Below are 14,254 nucleotides of genomic sequence, written 5' to 3'. Positions count from 1 at the left end.
CCTTGCCTTAAAGTGATACTGACACCAAAAAATTTATTTTAAAAATATGAACCTACTTAGGTCATGTTGACTGTTTTTTCCTAAAAGTCCTGTTTCTCCACATAATTCCTTCCTTCTGAAGATTCTGAACCCAACTGTCTGGCAGCCCGACTGTAGCTTCTCAATCTGTTAAAAGGACTACGTCATAAACTGGGAGGATTCAGCTTGCTGTTTGCTTCAAAGAGTTCCCCCTCCCTCCCTCGCATAGCATTGCATGGCATTGTGAACTAGATAGCAGGCAGACTTGATCTTTCCATTGCCTGTCTGCTTCAAAGGGCTGTGCCCCCCCTTTCTGCTCTTCCCACAAAGAATTTAAATAGCTTTCCCGTGCCTGCCTGCTTCTAAGGGCTCTCCCTCCCCCCCCCCCATTACACATAGACAACGGAGCTGAGCTTGTCACACACCGGCTGAAAGCAGAGGGGGCATTGCAGGTTTGTGATTGGGCATATTTATTCACTTGGGAGGCATTTAAATTAAAACCCGGAAGAGGGGAACAAACATGGCTGCTCCGTGGTTCTGTAATTCGTGCTACCATAATTATGAAGCGAAAAAACTTTGCAGATTTAGTTTATAAGGAATTAAAAGCTGATACAAATTAAAACACAACAGCAGGAGTAAAAAAATTTTAATTGGCTGTCAGTATCACTTTAAGGACTCATCATCATTCCCACCACTAGTATCATGGATTCACCTTCAGTCCCTGGGGACTCTTTTGACAGATCTTGTACAATAAAACAACCTTAAAAACCATTTTACAAATAGGCAGCAGCCATCCAGTTTTTTCCCTATAACAGAACATTTTTTCGAAGCCGATCCGAATCCGATCCGCGGTACCTAATTTTACCTAAGAAAACTGGAAAAACGTATTGACTCGAGTATAAGCCTAGGGTGGGAAATGCAGTAGCTACTGCTAAGTTTTAACAATCAAAATAAATACCAATAAAATTACATTAATTGAGGCATCAGTGGGGTATATGTTTTTTAAAATTTATTTAAAAGAAAAACAGTAAACTAGCTCTGTAGGCGGAGAAAAGGGTCAATAAAAACAATATGAGTACTACCCCACACTCATTGCACATTGGCAAACTGGCGGCAGACCCAGTCCCGGAGGGATGTAAGGGGAAATAAGTATTGCTAGTGGGAGCCTAGGCCAGGGCACTGGAGGGTCTGGTTGCAGGTGGCCTAATTTGCACACAAAGGAGAGAGGGTGCTAGTCTAGAGGGACCCATGGCACCCGACTCGAGTATAAGCCGAGGGCGACTTTTTCAGCACATTTTGGGTGTTGAAAAACTAGGCTTATACTCGAGTATATGTTTTTACTAGTTGTTGGTTCATTTGGTACAAGCAGTAAAGTATCTGACTGAAATTTCTTTGTTTTTTTTGTTTTTTTGTAAATGAGGTAATATTCCACTGTTAACTATATTCATAGAGGAAACTTGGAAATTACATGGGCCACAAGCTGTATAAGTGCAACATTTAATGGTTTGACTGTACCATTTTATGCTGGGGGCTCCATAACATTGACTGTACCATTTTATACTGGAGAACTTTTATTGTGTTAATAAAAAAGGAATTTGGTGAATGAACATAAATCAAACATTAGGAATTATACACCTTCATGTATAAAGGAAAAAGAAAAAGGGAACCCTGTAGACAAAACATTTTTGGAAAAAAACATATCACAGTTTAAGGGGCATGCACCCTAAATGTTGTGTGCAGCCTGTTTGACACGATAAACATAGGGGATCACTCAGTGAAGAGCAATTCTGTGTGCTACTTCTGTGTTTTCTATGAAAATTCTAGGTTTAGGAGTATAACTATATGGAAAGTTTGGATGTGCCTGTGGGTTTCTTTAAACTATCTTTAAGCCAGTGCTATGGTGCTGAGCATATTGGTGCCTTCTTTTGACACATGCTATTCTTTTATGTTCCTGGTGAAGCACGTTAAAGTAACATGAGTAGCCAGACATGTGCTTCTACATGCAGACCAAAACTGGTTTTGTATGCAAGATACAGTATGAGTACAGTATCAGCTCCACATCCTATCAGTACATCAGTTAACCTCCATCTGTCACTCTGTCTGCACCAACATCCCCTTTTCAAAATCAGATAAGATTAACAAGAACATCTCACTCAGCAGTTATTCATCACCGGATAATAGATAAGGTTTTATATGAACTCACAAACCATGTGAGGCTCAAGAGCCATCATCAACTGGGTTATATCTATGAAATCCTATAACATTCATACACTTGTTTTTTAATGTGCATTGTGTTGTTGCCATATATTTTCTACATGCTATAGGTGTTTTATGTTCTTGTTAAAGGGGAACTCCGGCTTCCAAACAAAAATGTGTTAAAGAGCCCCATACAACACAGAAACCCCTAATATAACCTATAACTGTAACCTGTTCCTTCAAAAAGTATGAATGAATATCACTTTTATATGCTGAAATCCAGCTGCAAAACATTTATTCTCTTTCTGTATCTTTTAAAATCAGGGGACAGGGGAGGAGTGAAAAAGACACTGATTTGACAAATTGTAACTACTTCTCCAAAGCTTACAGACAACATGCAGGAACTGCATACTCACAATGCACTGCACTATGATGCTACTTTCCTTATTGAAAAAGGTTGCTTTCCTTATATGAATGTTAAAAGAGCAGTGTGCCCAGCATAAAAAACCCCAATGAATAAGCCCAATAAAGAACCATCAACCATAACAACTATTTTTTCCTAGGGCATTTACATCTGTTTTTCTCAAACAGTCAATGCACATCTAACTTTTTAACACTAACTTTTTGTTTTAATTTATTGATAAAAGTAACAGATCTAGTAACTCAAAAAATATGTTACACTTTAAAGTTTCATATTACCTCTCATGGCGCAGTTCAGTAAGTTAGACTGCTAACACACTAAACTTTTATGAGGTTATGTTATAAAAGTTTTACAAGTGTTACAGGTGGCTACAAGTATAGCCACCTGTAACAACAAATGAGCTGATAGCATTTACTGGTCACTTGTTTAAAGGGGACCTTTAAATTCTAAATCCTTTTCTATCATGTTATTTATTTATTTTTTTAACATATGTTTTTATTTTGGTTTTCAATTTCAAACAAAAAAGAGTGAGAAACAGAATAAAATAGATAAACAAAAGGTATAGAGCTATAATCTTTGGTTAAATTATAGAACCAGTTGATGGCCATACATATATATATACAGTGGAGGAAATAATTATTTGACCCCTCACTGATTTTGTAAGTTTGTCCAATGACAAAGAAATGAAAAGTCTCAGAACAGTATCATTTCAATGGTAGGTTTATTTTAACAGTGGCAGATAGCACATCAAAAGGAAAATCGAAAAAATAACTTTAAATAAAAGATAGCAACTGATTTGCATTTCATTGAGTGAAATAAGTTTTTGAACCCTCTAACAAAAAAAGACTTAATACTTAGTGGAAAAACCCTTGTTTGCAAGCACAGAGGTCAAACGTTTCTTGTAATTGATGACCAAGTTTGCGCACATTTTAGGAGGAATGTTGGTCCACTCCTCTTTGCAGATCATCTCTAAATCCCTAAGGTTTCGAGGCTGTCTCTGTGCAACTCTGAGCTTGAGCTCCCTCCATAGGTTTTCTATTGGATTAAGGTCCGGAGACTGACTAGGCCACTCCATGACCTTAATGTGCTTCTTCTTGAGCCACTCCTTTGTTGCCTTTGCTGTATGTTTTGGGTCATTGTCGTGCTGGAACACCCATCCACGACCCATTTTCAGTTTCCTGGCAGAGGGAAGGAGGTTGTCGTTCAGGATTTCACGATACATGGCTCCGTCCATTTTCCCGTTAATGCGAATAAGTTGTCCTGTGCCCTTAGCAGAAAAACACCCCCAAAGCAAAATGTTTCCACCCCCATGCTTGACGGTGGGGACGGTGTTTTGGGGGTCATAGGCAGCATTTTTCTTCCTCCAAACACAGCGAGTTGAGTTAATGCCAAAGAGCTCTATTTTGGTCTCATCAGACCACAGCACCTTCTCCCAGTCACTCACAGAATCATTCAGGTGTTCATTGGCAAACTTCAGACGGGCCTGCACATGTGCCTTCTTGAGCAGGGGGACCTTGCGAGCCCTGCAGGATTTTAATCCATTGCGGTGTAATGTGTTTCCAATGGTTTTCTTGGTGACTGTGGTCCCTGCTAATTTGAGGTCATTAACTAACTCCTCCCGTGTAGTTCTAGGATGCTTTTTCACCTTTCTCAGAATCATTGACACCCCACGAGGTGAGATCTTGCGTGGAGCCCCAGAGCGAGGTCGATTGATGGTCATTTTGTGCTCCTTCCATTTTCGAACAATCGCACCAACAGTTGTCACCTTCTCTCCCAGCTTCTTGCTAATGGTTTTGTAGCCCATTCCAGCCTTGTGCAGGTCTACAATTTTGTCTCTGACATCCTTGGACAGCTCTTTGGTCTTTCCCATGTTGGAGAGTTTGGAGTCTGCTTGATTGATTGATTCTGTGGACAGGTGTCTTTTATACAGGTGACTAGTTAAGACAGGTGTCCTTAATGAGGTTGACTAATTGAGTAGAAGTGTCTAACCACTCTGGACAAACTTACAAAATCAGTGAGGGGTCAAATAATTATTTCCTCCACTGTATATATATACAACTGGGTTAATTGCAATGTTATTTTTTATCATTAAATATCATTAATCACACCATAAATAAAAAATGAACTTTGCTTCCATTATATAAATTATTTTTTGTTTCCTTGAGTCTTGGAATTCCTAATCACAGCCAGCAGGCAGGAAGGCATCATTTTATGGACACTGTTATTTAGGCAATATTTGTATCACCCCAAAATCTAGTGTACATGCTAGAACGGGGATCTAAGGGCAGAGTCACACACAGTGGAATATACTCTTTTCTCAGTCTGCTCTCATCCGCAGAAACATGTAGCTGCACTTAGGCAGCACTTAGAAAAAAAACTCCTCCATTCTTTATTCAATCCTATGGGATTACAGAGGTGTATTTATCAAATGGTAAACTCTGACATTTACCCATTGATAAATACACCTCCTAAAATCCCATAGGAATGAATAGAGAGCAGAGGATTTTTTCTGTGTTGAGCTCTAACATCACACTTTGATAAATCTGCCCCTTAGATTTGCCAAGTCGTTTGTCTGAAGGCAGGTGGCTGGGAAAGGTTGGTGCGAGATAGTCTTTGTGCACGTGTTGAATTTGGACAAGTGGGGTCCTCCCTCCTCAGCTCTGATGCTGGATTTAACTGCAAGTGTCTGGAGGTGGAGGTGAGCTAGGGGAGATTTTTTTTTATTAAGGGGGTTATTCACCTTTAATGTCCAATCTATCATTCTGTTACTGTTCCTGTCACAGGAAACAGTGTCAGACTGACAGGAGACACAGCCAATAGGAGTTAAGTCTGCTGCTAGTGCTATGCATGACACCAAATAAGGAAGTAAAAAAACAACAGAACTGTTTATAGGGGTCACTGACCCCCGACAGCACAGGGTCTGTGCAGAAGTTAAGGATTAGCAGAGGGATAATTCTGAAGCAAATATATCTTTAGCTGCACATTTTTTGTTAACTGTCTATATGGCAAAGATTGTTCTATTAGTGCGAACTGTTAGATTTGTGAATGTTGGGTGAACAACCCATTTAAAGATTTTTTTTTTCTATACATGTACCAAAGGTTGTCCCCAAACGCTGGTACCCTAGGCATGGGCCCTCAGGCCTATATAAAAATATGGCACTGTATATATGTATGAATAATTGTTACAAAGGTGATGTTAAAAACATGGTCTTACTATGCAGTCATGTTGCTGTTGACTGATAATTTCAAAATTCATTGTAGATTTATTAGCCCAACATGCAGTGTAAGATATACATACTGAAATTTTGCACTGGCAATCATTATCTCCCTCTCTGTTCATATAATAGCTGTATATCTTTTCTAACAGCTGGTCAACTCCAGAATATAGGTTAGACTGAGTGCTGGAACATGGGTGCTTCACACAGCTAGTCATTGCTACAGCACACATATTTCTTTGTTTTTATCTGCCAATATGTAATTTATACCGATAGTATCAGTACTACTTTTTACCAAAGAGTTACTTATATTGCCTTAATGTTACAATTACTAACCTCTATAATTATATAATATAGTCTTAGAAGTGCAAAGGGACAATTACAGGGAAGGAAGCCTAATACCCAAGAGAGTGACATCGGATAGAGGAATCTGAGACCTAATGTCTATGTATATATTGTCTGTTTTTTAACTGTTACATGCTGGTTTACTCTTCTAGGTCTTTTTCTTTGTATTCAAGGGCAAACCAAGTCAGTGGCAAATGCTACTATTCTGAATAAAGGCAGGCAGGTTATTAAATAACCATGTTAAAGATTTGATTTATTCACTGGGCACACTGAGATTTGTGATATTCGATTGTGCTTTTTAAAAAGGCATACAGCTTTTTAAGTAAACTTCTTGTGTGTTACAGAAGGATCTTTTCTCAACTGGTCCTCATTTTGCATGGTTTTTAAAAAAGTGGGCTTGCTATTCTGCCTGTAACCAGCCTGGAACTAAAAATGATTCAGTGTCTCTAAGCCTATTGCTTAGTTTTGTTGCTATTGTTATTTTTAATTGATTGCTGTGACACAAGTAAAAAAACAGCTCTTCTACAGCCTCCAAATGTGACCATGATTCTGTGTTCTAAAATGGAAAAACAAATTAATTTACTCAGCAAATGATCTGAGACAGAAGATGAGTCACAGTAACAGAAACAACCAATCATTTAAAATACAAAACAGCAAAATACAATTGGATCTCTTTGTTCCCAAATATGTCCCCGTGTTATTTCAATGAATGCAATTTGTACACAAAGTGTAAAAAGCTATCAGAAGAGAGAAGCAATAGCTTAAATTCATACCAACACAGAGTTTTATTACAGTTGTAGGAAATACTGTATATTGTATAAAAACAAACACAATGTATTTGTCAAACTGGGCCTACCAGCTTCTAGGGGTGCCAGGAGTTGCCCAAGCTTGCATTTTGAAACTATTATTCCAAAATTTTAGATTTGTTTTCCATTCGCCAGTGTCATTTATTACTAATGAATACAATTTTTTTTTAAAACAAATCTTACTACTGACATGTGCCCACACCAAAATCTGCATTAATCTTGGATTATGATGTTAGTTTTGTTTTATGGATCTTCCAAGCAGCAGAAAGCAGCTAAATTGTTAATCACTAGTTGTCAATTTCACTGATTTTACCCTAAAATAGCAATCCTGTTAGTACAGCTCTAGGCATTATAGTTAAGTGTGCTGGCAAAAAAATGTGCTGAGCTGAGTTGAAAATACAAATGGTTTAAAGAATACATGTGTATATGGATATGTGAGGCCTCTGCAGGGGCCAAGAAAGCTCTGGAGGTATCAGCTTTGCATTAGTCATATTACTCTTCTCAAAGTATCAGTAAACAGATGTCAGGCAGGGAAATATTATAAAGCTGCATAAAGAAAGAGGAGATGGCAGCAGAATAGAAAATCCACAATCACAATGCAAATCCACTGACACCAATCAGTGCTGAAACCTAATGACACTGAACATCTTGCAAATCCACTCAATGAGGTCACGCTGTAAATCCAAATACATAAAGTATATCACAAAAACCTGCAAATAATATTCCAGTCATTAAGTAAATAAGTGCATCACCCTGTAGATGATGTGTGTACATAAAATATGTAAAAAAAGAAAGATTTGATTAAAGCAACTGAAGAAGTATATGCTATGTAAAGATCTGTTTTAGTGACTGGTGGTATCTTATTTCCTTAACCGTCAACATTTTTCAAGAATGAATAGTGACTATACAAACCATACAGATTTTCAGAAACACATTATACAGTTTAAACATTATATCAGTTTTAAAATAAAAAGCAATGCAGTTTTCAAAGTGCAATTCAGGATGCAATATGTCATGGTTTTTACCCATAATGATATTCTAGCGTAACTGTGCCTATAAGGGGCAGTTGTGTGTGACATAATTGTGGGCCATGCATTACAATTTTGATGCAACTACTCTGTTCTTAGAGTGGGGATTGCACAAATTCCATCACAAAGTGTGTGTGTAATATTATTTATGAGAAAGTCTACTGAGCCTACTAATGCAGCCCACTCTGGAAACCCTGGATTTACAACCTCTTTGAAGGTGGCAGTTTCTCCAGGATTCCCTACATCAGACAGACTTTCATTTGATTCAGAACAGGAGGCAGGGCAGAAACACTGGCACTGAGCATAAATATAGGGAAGTGCAATGACAGTCTTTTCTTTTGCACACAACCACATTCATTTTTACATGACCACAACTGAAATTGTAAATGAAGCCTGCAGAAACCACAGAAAGCACCTAGAAAGTGTAACAAAATAACACAACAGTGTAAAGACAGAAATGGTCCATATACAAGGGCCTCCATCCTGGAAACAGCAATATCAGGAAAGCAGAGAAAATGAACAATTCAGATGAGAAGAGTTACGTAAGGATTCTTCTGACCACTGAAGTGTAAGTATGCTGGCTATAAACAAGTCTATCACCAAGCAAATACATAAATAATCTGTATATGGTTAATATATTCCTCTCAGATAAGCTGGATGAACGTCATTTATCCAGGAATAGCTAGCACTGCAACAAACTGAAGCTGCTGTTACTGCAGTGCAATGATCCATATGGACATGTGTATAAAACAGTGCAAAGCAGTGTTTACTATATTGCCCCCACCTTTATGGTGTCATTATCGATACAATACCATACATATGGTGTGAGTTCAAAGTAACAACATCTATATTTTGTTACTTACTGAGTAGTTGTTAACATACCCATCCTATACTGCACAAGGTAAAGTGATTCTGTATCTTACATAGATTGCATACATTACTCTTGGTAAAAAAAAGGTGTAAAACCTGCAGTTTACAATATATGAAGCATGAAGCCAAATAAGAATGCAGGGAAACAAATGTAGTTCTCACTAATGTCACAAAATCCTGTTCATTTCATATTAGTAGTTAACTATGTTTTCTTATTTCATAGAAGGGATCAGTTTTTCCAAGGCCTAGAGGCAATAAGTAATCTGCAATACAAAGATTAATAAAGTATTCATCTTAGATAGTTATTTAATTTGGGTCCCACATCAAATTTCAAGACTTCAGTCATGACCCATAAATTAAAAAAAGCTACATAATAAACATTAATAACATTATTTATCATACTTAATTATTAAATATTCAAAGAAACCTTTATAGCAGTGTGTTACATACCTGCTATGATTAGTGGTGCTACATCCCACAGTTCATACCTATATTCTCTGTAGTAACATGCTAAGCAATATTTGGCCCAGATTCCATGAAGTGCAATCCCTATCTCAGATACCCTGCAGATGTATTTTCATTCAAGAGCCTTTTTTTTATTTTGTATTTATTGTATCTTTTATATATATATATATATATATATATATATATATAATTTATTTATTTTCATTCAAGAAAGCCTGCTCTGATAACAGTGCACCCTAACAGTGTCCCCTTTAGAACTGATGTTTCCAGGACTCTGCAAATTTTCCTTTGGGAAGTGATAACTTACAACATACAGGTCTTATGCTTGTTAGTGATCCATTTCCATGCTCCTTATTCTCTTCCTTGTCTTTATAATTTCCACTCCCAAGTATTAATTTGCTCCAGCTACCTGGTCTCTTTTTTCCCTTGCATGGCACCACTACTCACTAATTACTCTCTCTCCTCCTCACTAGAACATAATTATTATGCTCTTGCATAATTTTCAACTATGATTAATTTTCAGCTATGATTATGTTAATTACCTGATTTTGAGATTTGTTCTAAGTAAAACATATTCAAATACTTAAAACATTCCGAATTTATATAGTGTTCATTTTCACTTCTACCCAGTTGCAGTGCTTCTGACACAGATTTCTGGGCCAAACTGCCTAAAATATAAATACAGTACAAATGGTACACGTCTTCAAAACTAGACAGTGTGCTCTGCTTACAAAAAAATCTAACTCAGTCCTAGCAAGTAACACCGCAATTTACTGCTGCTAGGGCCAAGGTGGATTTCTTTGTAAGCAAAGCCCAGTCTCTGTCCCAGTAACTTTTGCTTACTGAATACATCTGGCCAACTGATTTAGCCAGATTAGTACAGTAAGCAGGGCCCTTGAAGTAAAACACTCTCATAGCAATACACTGTGCTCATAAACTAATCCACCATGGACCCAGCAGCAAAACAAGGTCAGCACTGCTGCTGGCTATGGGAGGGGAAATCAACATTAATATGTTTAAAATGATTTACATTCTTATAGTTAATAGTTATATTTAAATAGGATAAATTAACAATATGGTAAAAAGAACTGCTAATCTTTTTTTCATCCTTTGCTCATTCTGCTTCTGTTGCAGGGATGTCCATATGGAGGTCCAGCTATAGCCAACAACCAATTGTCATGTTTGCAATCGTTCTCAGACTCAGGTCTCATAAAGTTCACCCAAAGCCTACTCCCTGTTTCCCTGCAACCCCCTAACATCTGTATCAACTACCTTTGGCTATTTATATACAATGTAACCATTTTATTTAGTGAACCAATTCACTATAAATAAAATGCTAAAATGTAATTCTATTGCACTTAACTGGATAAAACCCACTACACTGGCACTGTGCACCATATCCCACCATATACTATGAATACAGGTATATAGGCACTGCTGGTAAGGTGGTGGCACTCAGGTGTCTGGGGACCTATATACATGATATATATGTTTGTATGTACTTATATGTATGTATATCTATATATGCATGTCAACCCTGTGCAGTCTATCTATACAGCAGGGAGTGCATATAACTTTGACAGAAAGTGCTGCCAGCACAATGTTTCCCTAAGTTACAGACCCTTCCCGGATAAACTCTGTGGGGTTCAATTAATTTTCTGTTTAATTAACGTCCCATCTTTTTGCACCTGCTGCTCTCTGGGGCGCCCCTATTCAGTCAAAGCACTTCTGCTCCCCCAAAAGCGGCTGCTTATAAACGCGATGCCCTCCATCTTCACCTGCATGTTGATCCTGTGGCACACGATGCTGTCTCCAGCCAGTCCGTTTCCCACAAGCAGCCCGCCTGCATCTCTCCCTGCGCGACCCCCATCTCTGTGACAATCCCGGGCTCCGCTCCCGGTCTCTTCTTTCCCATAACGTCTCTCCGCTCTAGCACTCTCCCTGCAAACCCCCTTTCATCTCTCCTCAGCCGCAGCATGTCGTAGCCACGCCTTTCTGGTGCTCTGTGAAGTGGGAACAGCAAATCAACAAGCGCAATGACTTCATAGGTGGAGTTTCAAGGAAAGGTAATTGCGCATATAAAAAAGGCGGGAAGGAGGTGGAGTCTGAGAGCGAGAGTGACAGAAGAAATACATTAGGGTGCAAGCTACTAAAGCAGCAGGAACAGTGGAGTGACTAGATGTTACTGGCCCGACAGCATATTTAGTTACCCTACCCAAAATGTTGATATGTCTACCAGGATGTATTAAAATTGCGCATTAATTAGGGCTTTACTGGGCTCATTGCAACCTCAGGTTCTGCTTCCTTTGTAGTTACACCCCTGAGCTGGGGTCCTTAGGGGATTGAAATTGCAGTCTATAATAGAATTCAACAACTGGTATTTCAATTATTTTTCATTGAGTCAGCGGTTCCCTAACTGTGGGGCTGGGGGGGTTCTAAGCAGTGGCAAAGAGTTCTGCTCAGCCTGAAAGCCATATAGGGCAAGGGCCACTTTTGGGGTCCTAGCCCCTCCCCCGCCCCCTGATGCTGGCAAGTTGATAATGCCCCCTATATATATATATAATTAAGTTTTGTTAATTTTGATACTTTTGTTTCTGTTTAAGAAGTGATGCTGCTTAGACCTTTTGATTTCTTGCTTGTACTTTCTATTATTTTTCTTGTGTTTTTTGTTTTTATTGTTTGTTTTCAATTTTGTATTGGTGTATTTCTGATATTCTGTCTCTGGTGACATAGGATGACGTCATCTCCACTTTTTCCCGCCACTCTGTGCTTTTTTAGACACTGTGTTTGCTGTATTCACTACTTTGACAAAGGCTAGAGTGCTAGCCCAAACGTTAGTCTCCTCTTTCAATTAAAATAATTTGTTTATATATGTCCTGTCAGTGCTGACCCTCTCTGGAGCCACATTAGTGCCACCTAGAACAATATATTTATTCTGCAGAAACCATTACCATACCTGAGTAAACAGCTTTAGAAGCTTTCTCCCTTTGCTTAAGATAGCAGCTGCCATTTTAGGTTGCTTCCTGCCTGCAGCTCTAGCAGTTATAGCTGAGATCACACATTCCTAAGGGAGGGGGGGGGCGGGAGTTCTTAGCATTCTGGTGGGAGGGGGAGACAGAAAGGGGGGAGAGGAGAGAATTGCGCAGACTCTGGCCACAAGAAGTAAGGATGTTTCTGAGAGAGGAACTCAGACACTGGAACATCGTGTTTACAAAAAAAGAGACAAGAAATACTGTGTTTCTTTTGATAGAGGACTCAATGTAGCATTACTGTAAGTGCTTATGGCTGTATTTACCTAGACCTTTCTGATAAAGCTTACTTAGTTTTTACCTTTCCTTCTCCTTTAAGTAGGTGGGTGCAATTAGGCTGTGACCACAAAATTCATATAGACAGAAACAAAAGGTCCTTTGCTGTCACCATTATCAATATAAATAGGATATTAAGACATTCTGTGCACTAAGCTATTAGGAAATGCCCTTCCCTTTAAACAAAACAGGGATTGTTTGTCCATACAAGCTGGCCAACTTCGTCATCCCCAACTATGACGAAGCTGGCCAACTAAGTCATCCCCGGTCTGGCCAGTTCTACACTCACTTTCATCTGATTTATTAAGAATTCTACTGCTTCATTACACATTTTACACAACAACTAAGCTTTACTTGCAACCTGTTTGCTTTCAAGGTTAAAACTCCCAAATGGTTGCCGTTTTATTGGCCACCATTGGGATCACCTGACTGTAGCTGGAAAGGGTGGGAGCTAAAATAAGAAGCTGGTCACTGCTCCTGTATATACTACAGCATAAAAGCACTTGCCCTTTTTTTTATATATCTAGTACAGGGGTCCTTGAACTTTTTAAACGGGGCCAGTTAACGGTCCCTCAGACTGTTGGGGGGCTGGACTACGGCCCTGCCTCCGCTGCATCCTCACTCCTGACTACTACCATTCTGCCCCAGCGTAGTCCTCGGCGCGGCGCATCATGTCACCACATCACACCAGCCAACGCTAATGATGCTGCATCATTAGCGTAGGCCGAGGACGGCGCTGAGGCAGACAGGTTGTAGCCAGGGGTGAGGACGCAGTGGGGGCCAGGTAAATGACCTTGGGGGGCTGTATCTGGCCCACGGGTCATAGTTTGAGGACCCCTGATCTAGTATATCCAAGTCTGGACTTGTGTGTCTGGACCTGAACCAGATCTCTTTGTGTGGCTGCTTAAAGAATTACTGTGCTTGCTAAGTGTGTCACAGTTTGTCTACCTGTTATGTCTGTTACATCTGCTTTTGTTGGGTTGCCTCATAAGCCTTTATGTGCCTGCCTGTCAGGGAAGTGGTAGGGGGCACTGAGAAGGTAAAGTGGGGAAGATTTTTCCAAAGTCTCACAAAGTCCTGTTGTGAATTTCAGGCACGCATGCCCTACTGTGACATTTACTAACATCATTTGATACATTTGCGCATGCGCAGGTAGAATTTTTCAGCTATGATACACTTCTGGAACGTGCTTGACGTGCATGACGTACCATTTTTTTCCCAAGTACCTGTGTTGTCAGGTTGACAGCTCTGCTAAGACTAGAACATAACAATATTATAAACGTAAATGTCACTTTATTTTCCCATGTTTTTGGGGTATTCTTTATTGAATAGGTACCAAGTTTGCACTGCCCGGTATTCCGGACTATTATACACAGAGCTGGCTCTGTCTTTTTATGTTACCATATGGAGACAATTTACATGATATTGGCACTGCATTTAAACTATATTTTGTGGCATTATGTATCAGGTTGGTACTGCATTGTATGTGCTTGCATGAATTTGTGCATAATTTATCTATGAAACAAACAATTGAGTATATAGCTGTAATTAGCCTCCCCAAACCATAAAATCACCCTCTGTCTAT

General features: G+C 39.1%; 1 protein-coding gene across 3 annotated transcripts in view; it reads right to left on the bottom strand.

Annotated features, from left to right (window-relative positions):
* fmn1 (formin 1) overlaps positions 1–11,350 on the bottom strand; it is a 122,844-nt gene extending 111,494 nt beyond the window's left edge. For 2 of the 3 annotated variants that reach the window (XM_031890237.1, XM_031890238.1), the window contains exon 1: positions 11,143–11,350. The gene's annotated coding sequence lies outside the window, so the exon portion shown is untranslated. 3 annotated transcript variants of the gene reach the window in all.
* Positions 11,351–14,254: the final 2,904 nt, after the last annotated feature.

Source organism: Xenopus tropicalis, chromosome 8, assembly GCF_000004195.4.
Source record: "Xenopus tropicalis strain Nigerian chromosome 8, UCB_Xtro_10.0, whole genome shotgun sequence".
Classification (NCBI taxonomy): domain Eukaryota; kingdom Metazoa; phylum Chordata; class Amphibia; order Anura; family Pipidae; genus Xenopus; species Xenopus tropicalis.
This window is presented reverse-complemented; position numbering and strand designations above follow the sequence as displayed.